Here is a 6,501-nt window from a genome sequence, read left to right as displayed (position 1 = left end):
TGGCCCACTGAATTTGTGATACAGTGAATTATAAGTGAAATAATCCCTCTGTAAACAATTGTTGGAAAAATTACTTGTGTCATGCACAAAGTAGATGTCCTAACCGACTGCCAAAACTATCGTTTGTTAGCAAGAAATGTGTGGAGGGGTTGACAAACAGGTTTTAATGACTCCAGCCTAAGTGGATGGAAACTTACAACTTCAACTATATGTACCATTTCAAACTGGGAAACGAATTGCACTGTAGTACCCTTCCCTGGTGGTCTAGTGGTTAGGATTCGATTCCCGGTCAGGGAACTACTCTTTTGCTACATGTTTACTTGTACAACCTGTCACAATGAATATAGAAGGTTATCGCACATATGTACCAGCTCACACTGAGAACCGATTTGCACTGTATTATCCTTCCCTGGTGATCTAGTGGTTAGGATTCGGCGCTCTCACCGCTGCGGCCCGGGTTCAATTCCCGGTCAGGGAACAACTCTTTTGCTACATGTTTACTTGTACAACCTGTCACAATGAATATAGAAGATTATCGCACATATGTACCAGCTCACACTGAGAACCGATTTGCACTGTATTATCCTTCCCTGGTGGTCAAATAGTATATGCTCCTTTTGTTTACTTGTGCAACCTGTCACTATGAATTTATAGGTTGCTGACATATGTACCACTTCAAATTGCGAACCGATTTGCACTGCAGTGTCCTTTCCAGGTGTTCTAGTGGTGCAGCACCAGACCCTCCTGCAGCAAAGCACCCCCACAACATGATGGTGTTCTTCGACCTGAAAGCCTCCCCTTTTCCTCCAAACATAACAATGGTCATTATGGCCAAACAGTTCGATTTTTGTTTCATCAGACCAGAGGACATTTCTCCAAAAACTAGGATCTTTGTCCCAAACTGTAGTATGGCTTTTTTATGGCGGTTTTGGAGCAGTAGCTTCTTCCTTGCTGAGCGGCCTCTCGGGGTATGTCGATACAGGACTCGTTTGCCTGTGGATGTAGACCATTTTGTACCTGTTTCCTCCAGCATCTTCACAAGGTCCTTTGCTGTTGTTCTGGGATGGATTTGCACTTTTCGACCCAAAGTTTTAATGACTCCAGCCTAAGTGGATGGAAACTTACGACTTCAACTATATGTACCATTTCAAACTGGGAAACGAATTGCACTGTAGTATCCTTCCCTGGTGGTCTAGTGGTTAGGATTCGATTCCCGGTCAGTGAACTGCTCTTTTGCTACATGTTTACGTGTGCAACCTGTCACAATGAATATAGAAGGTTATCGCACATATGTACCAGCTCACACTGGGAACCGATTTGAAATGTTGTACCCTTCCCTGGTGGTCTAGTGCTTAGGATTCGCGCTCTCACAGCCGCTGCCCGGGTTCGATTCCCGTTCAGGGAACTAATCTTTGCTACATGTTTACTTGTGCAACCTGTCACAATGAATATAGAAGGTTATCGCACATATGTACCAGCTCACACTGGGAACCGATTTGCACTGTAGTACCCTTCCCTGGTGGTCTAGTGGTTAGATTCGGCGCTCTCACCGCCGCGACCCGGGTTCGATTCCCGTTCAGGAACTACGCTTTTGCTACATGTTTACTTGTGCAACCTGTCACAATGAATATAGAAGGTTATCGCACATATGTACCATCTCACACTGGGAACCGATTTGCACTGCAGTGTCCTTCCCAGGTGTTCTAGTGGTGCACCAGACCCTCCTGCAGCAAAGCACCCCCACAACATGATGGTGTTCTGAGCGGGCTCTCGAGGTATGTCGATATAGGACTCGTTTGCCTGTGGATATAGACCATTTTGTACCTGTTTCCTCCAGCATCTTCACAAGGTCCTTTGCTGTTGTTCTGGGATGGATTTGCACTTTTCGACCCAAAGTACGTTCATCTCTAGGAGAGAGAACGCGTCTCCTTTCCTGAGCGGTATGACGCCTGCGCCATACCATGGTGTTTATACTTGCGTACTATTGTTTCTACAGATGAGCGAGGTACCTTCAGGCGTTTGGAAATTGCTCCCAAGGAGGAACCAGACTTGTGGAGGTCTACATTTTTTCTGAGGTTTTTGCCTGATTTCCTTTGCTTTTCCCATGGAGTCAAGCAAAGAGGCACTGAGTTTGAAGGTAGGCCTTGAAATACATCTACAGGTACTTCCAATTGACTCAAAGGATGTCAATTAGCCTATCAGAAGCTTCTAAAGCCATGACATCATTTTCGGAATTTTACAAACTGTTTAAAGGCACAGCCAACTCATTGTATGTAAACTTCTGGCCCACTGAATTTGTGATACAGTGAATTATAAGTGAAATAATCCCAATGTAAACAATTGTTGGAAAAATGACTTGTGTCATGCACAAAGTAGATGTCCTAACCGTCTGCCAAAACGATCGTTTGTTAGCAAGAAATGTGGGAGGGGTTGACAAACAGGTTTTAATGACTCCAGCCTAAGTGGATGGAAACTTACGACTTCAACTATATGTACCATTTCAAACTGGGAAACGAATTGCACTGTAGTACCCTTCCCTGGTGGTCTAGTGGTTAGGATTCGGGGCGCTCTCACCGCCGCATGCCCGGGTTCGATTCCCGGTCAGGGAACTACTCTTTTGCTACATCTTTACTTGTACAACCTGTCACAATGAATATAGAAGGTTATCGCACATATGTACCAGCTCACACTGAGAACCAATTTGCACTGTATTATCCTTCCCTGGTGGTCTAGTGGTTAGGATTCGGCTCTCTCACCGCAGTGGTTCGATTCCCGGTCAGGGAAATAGTCTATGCTCCTTGTTTACTTGTGCAACCTGTCACTATGAATTTAGTAGGTTGTCGCACATATGTACCACTTCAAATTGCAAACCGATTTGCACTGCAGTGTCCTTCCAGGTGTTCTAGTGGTGCACCAGACTCTCCTGCAGCAAAAGCACCCCCACAACATGATGGTGTTCTTCGGCTTGAAAGCCTCCTTTCCCCTCCAAACATAACAATGGTCATTATGGCCAAACAGTTCGATTTTGTTTCATCAGACCAGAGAGGACATTTCTCCAAAACTAGGATATTTGTCCCCAAACTGTAGTATGGCTTTTTATGGCGGTTTTGGAGCAGTAGCTTCTTCCTTGCTGAGCGGCCTCTCGGGGTATGTCGATATAGGACTCGTTTGCCTGTGGATGAGACCATTTTGTACCTGTTTCCTCCAGCATCTCCACAAGGTCCTTTGCTGTTGTTCTGGGATGGATTTGCACTTTTCGACCCAAAGTACGTTCATCTCTAGGAGAGATAACGCGTCTCCTTCCTGAGCGGTATGACGCCTGGTGGTACCATGCTGTTTATACTTGCGTACTATTGTTTCTACAGATGAGCGAGGTACCTTCAGGCGTTTGGAAATTGCTCCCAAGGAGGAACCAGACTTGTGGAGGTCTACATTTTTTTTCTGAGGTTTTGCCTGATTTCCTTTGCTTTCCCATGGAGTCAAGCAAAGAGGCCCGAGTTTGAAGGTAGGCCTTGAAATACATCTACAGGTACTCCTCCAATTGACTCAAAGGATGTCAATTAGCCTATCAGAAGCTAAAGCCATGATCATTTTCGGGAATTTTACAAACTGTTTAAAGGCACAGCCAACTCATTGTATGTAAACTTCTGGCCCACTGAATTTGTGATACAGTGAATTATAAGTGAAATAATCCCAATGTAAACAATTGTTGGAAAAATGACTTGTGTCATGCACAAAGTAGATGTCCTAACCGTCTGCCAAAACGATCGTTTGTTAGCAAGAAATGTGGGGAGGGGTTGACAAACAGGTTTTAATGACTTATCGTGGATGGAAACTTACGACTTCAACTATATGTACCATTTCAAACTGGGAAACGATTGCACTGTAGTACCCCTTCCCTGGTGGTCTAGTGGTTAGGATTCTCACCGCCGTGGCCCGGGTTCCATTCCCGTTCAGGGAACTACTCATTTTGCTACATGTTTACTTGTACAACCTGTCACAATGAATATAGAAGGTTATCGCACATATGTACCCAGCTCACACTGAGAACCGATTTGCACTGTATTATCCTTCCCTGGTGGTCTAGTGGTTAGGATTTGGCCTCACCGCTGCCTGGGTTTGATTCCGGTCAGGGAAATAGTCTATGCTCCTTGTTTACTTGTGCAACCTGTCACTATGAATTTAGAAGGTTGTCGCACATATGTACCACTTCAAACTGGGAACCGATTTGCACTGCAGTGTCCTTCCCAGGTGTTCTAGTGGTGCACCAGACCCTCCTGCAACAAAGCACCCCCACAACATGATGGTGTTCTTCGGCTTATTATGGCCAAACAGTTCGATTTTTGTTTCATCAGACCAGAGGACATTTCTCCAAAAACTAGGATCTTTGTCCCCAAACTGTAGTATGGCTTTTTTATGGCGGTTTTGGAGCAGTAGCTTCTTCCTTGCTGAGCGGCCTCTCGGGGTATGTCGATATAGGACTCGTTTGCCTGTGGATATAGACCATTTTGTACCTGTTTCCTCCAGCATCTTCACAAGGTCCTTTGCTGTTGTTCTGGGATGGATTTGCACTTTTCGACCCAAAGTACGTTCATCTCTAGGAGAGAGAACGCGTCTCCTTCCTGGCGGTATGACGCCTGCGCCATACCATGGTGTTTATACTTTGCGTACTATTGTTTCTACAGATGAGCGAGGTACCTTCAGGCGTTTGGAAATTGCTCCCAAGGAGGAACCAGACTTGTGGAGGTCTACATTTTTTTTTCTGAGGTTTTGCCTGATTTCCTTTTGCTTTTCCCATGGAGTCAAGCAAAGAGGCACTGAGTTTGAAGGTAGGCCTTGAAATACATCTACAGGTACTCCTCCAATTGACTCAAAGGATGTCAATTAGCCTATCAGAAGCTTCTAAAGCCATGACATCATTTTCGGGAATTTTACAAACTGTTTAAAGGCACAGCCAACTCATTGTATGTAAACTTCTGGCCCACTGAATTTGTGATACAGTGAATTATAAGTGAAATAATCCCAATGTAAACAATTGTTGGAAAAATGACTTGTGTCATGCACAAAGTAGATGTCCTAACCGTCTGCCAAAACGATCGTTTGTTAGCAAGAAATGTGGGAGGGTTGACAAACAGGTTTTAATGACTCCAGCCTAAGTGGATGGAAACTTACGACTTCAACTATATGTACCATTTCAAACTGGGAATCGAATTTCCTGCACTGTAGTACCCTTCCCTGGTGGTCTAGTGGTTTAGGGCGCTCTCATGGGTTCGATACTCTTTTCCCGGTCAGGGAGCACCGCTGTGGCTACTGGGTTCGATTTTACTTCAGCCTACTCTATTGCTACATGTTTACCAACCTGTCACAATGAATATAGAAGGTTATCACATATGTACCAGCTCACACTTGGAACCGATTTGCACTGTCGTACCCTTCGCTGGTTGTCTAGTAGTTAGGATTTGGCGCTCTCACCGCCGCGGCCCGTGTTCGATTCCGGTCCAGAGAAACCGCCGCGGCCCGGGTTCGATTCCCGGTCAGGGAAATAGTCTATGCTCCTTGTTTACTTGTGCAATCTGTCACTATGAATTTAGTAGGTTGTCGCACATATGTACCACTTCAAATTGCAAACCGATTTGCCCTGCAGTGTCCTTCCCAGGTGTTCTAGTGGTGCACTAGACCCTCCTGCAGCAAAGCAACCCCACAACATGATGGTGTTCTTCGGCTTGAAATCCTCACCTTTTCCCTCCAAACATAACAATGGTCATTATGGCCAAACAGTTCGATTTTTGTTTCATCAGACCAGAGGACATTTCTCCAAAAACTAGGATCTTTGTCCCCAAACTGTAGTATGGCTTTTTATGGCGGTTTTGGAGCAGTAGCTTCTTCCTTGCAGAGGAAGGAGCTTCCTTGCATTTCAAACTGGGAAACGAATTGCACTGTAGTACCCTTCCCTGGTGGTCTAGTGGTTAGGATTCGGCGCTCTCACCGCTGCGGCCCGGGTTTGACTCCCGATTTCCACTGTAGTACCCTTCCCTGGTGGTTCGACTCCCAGTTCGACTCCCGATTTGCACTGTAGTACCCTTCCCTAGTGGTTAGGATTCGGCGCTCTCACCGCCGCGGCCCGGGTTCGATTCCCGGTCAGGGAACTACTCTTTTGCTACATGTTTACTTGTACAACCTGTCACAATGAATATAGAAGGTTATCGCACATATGTACCAGCTCACACTTGGAACCGATTTGCACTGCAGTAACCTTCCCTGGTGGTCTAGTGGTTAGGATTCGGCGCTCTCACCGCCGTGGCCCGGGTTCGATTCCCGGTCAGGGAACTACTCTTTTGCTACATGTTTACTTGTACAACCTGTCACAATGAATATAGAAGGTTATTGCACATATGTAGCAGCTCACACTGAGAACCGATTTGCACTGTAGTACCCTTCCCTGGTGGTCTAGTGGTTAGGATTCGGCGCTCTCACCGCCGCGGCCCGGGTCGACTCGATTTC

General features: G+C 45.8%; 1 non-coding gene across 1 annotated transcript; it reads left to right on the top strand.

Moving 5' to 3' along the window:
- The first annotated feature begins 6,255 nt into the window (after positions 1-6,255).
- trnae-cuc lies at positions 6,256-6,327 on the top strand. The gene has a single exon. It is a non-coding gene; the product is annotated as a tRNA-Glu (tRNA).
- The last annotated feature ends 174 nt before the right edge of the window (positions 6,328-6,501 follow it).

The sequence above is a fragment of the Oncorhynchus gorbuscha genome, unplaced genomic scaffold (genome assembly GCF_021184085.1).
Source record: "Oncorhynchus gorbuscha isolate QuinsamMale2020 ecotype Even-year unplaced genomic scaffold, OgorEven_v1.0 Un_scaffold_14509, whole genome shotgun sequence".
NCBI classification, from domain to species: Eukaryota; Metazoa; Chordata; class Actinopteri; order Salmoniformes; family Salmonidae; genus Oncorhynchus; species Oncorhynchus gorbuscha.
The sequence above is the reverse complement of the archived record's forward strand: the minus strand, read 5'-3'. Positions and strand labels throughout refer to the sequence as shown.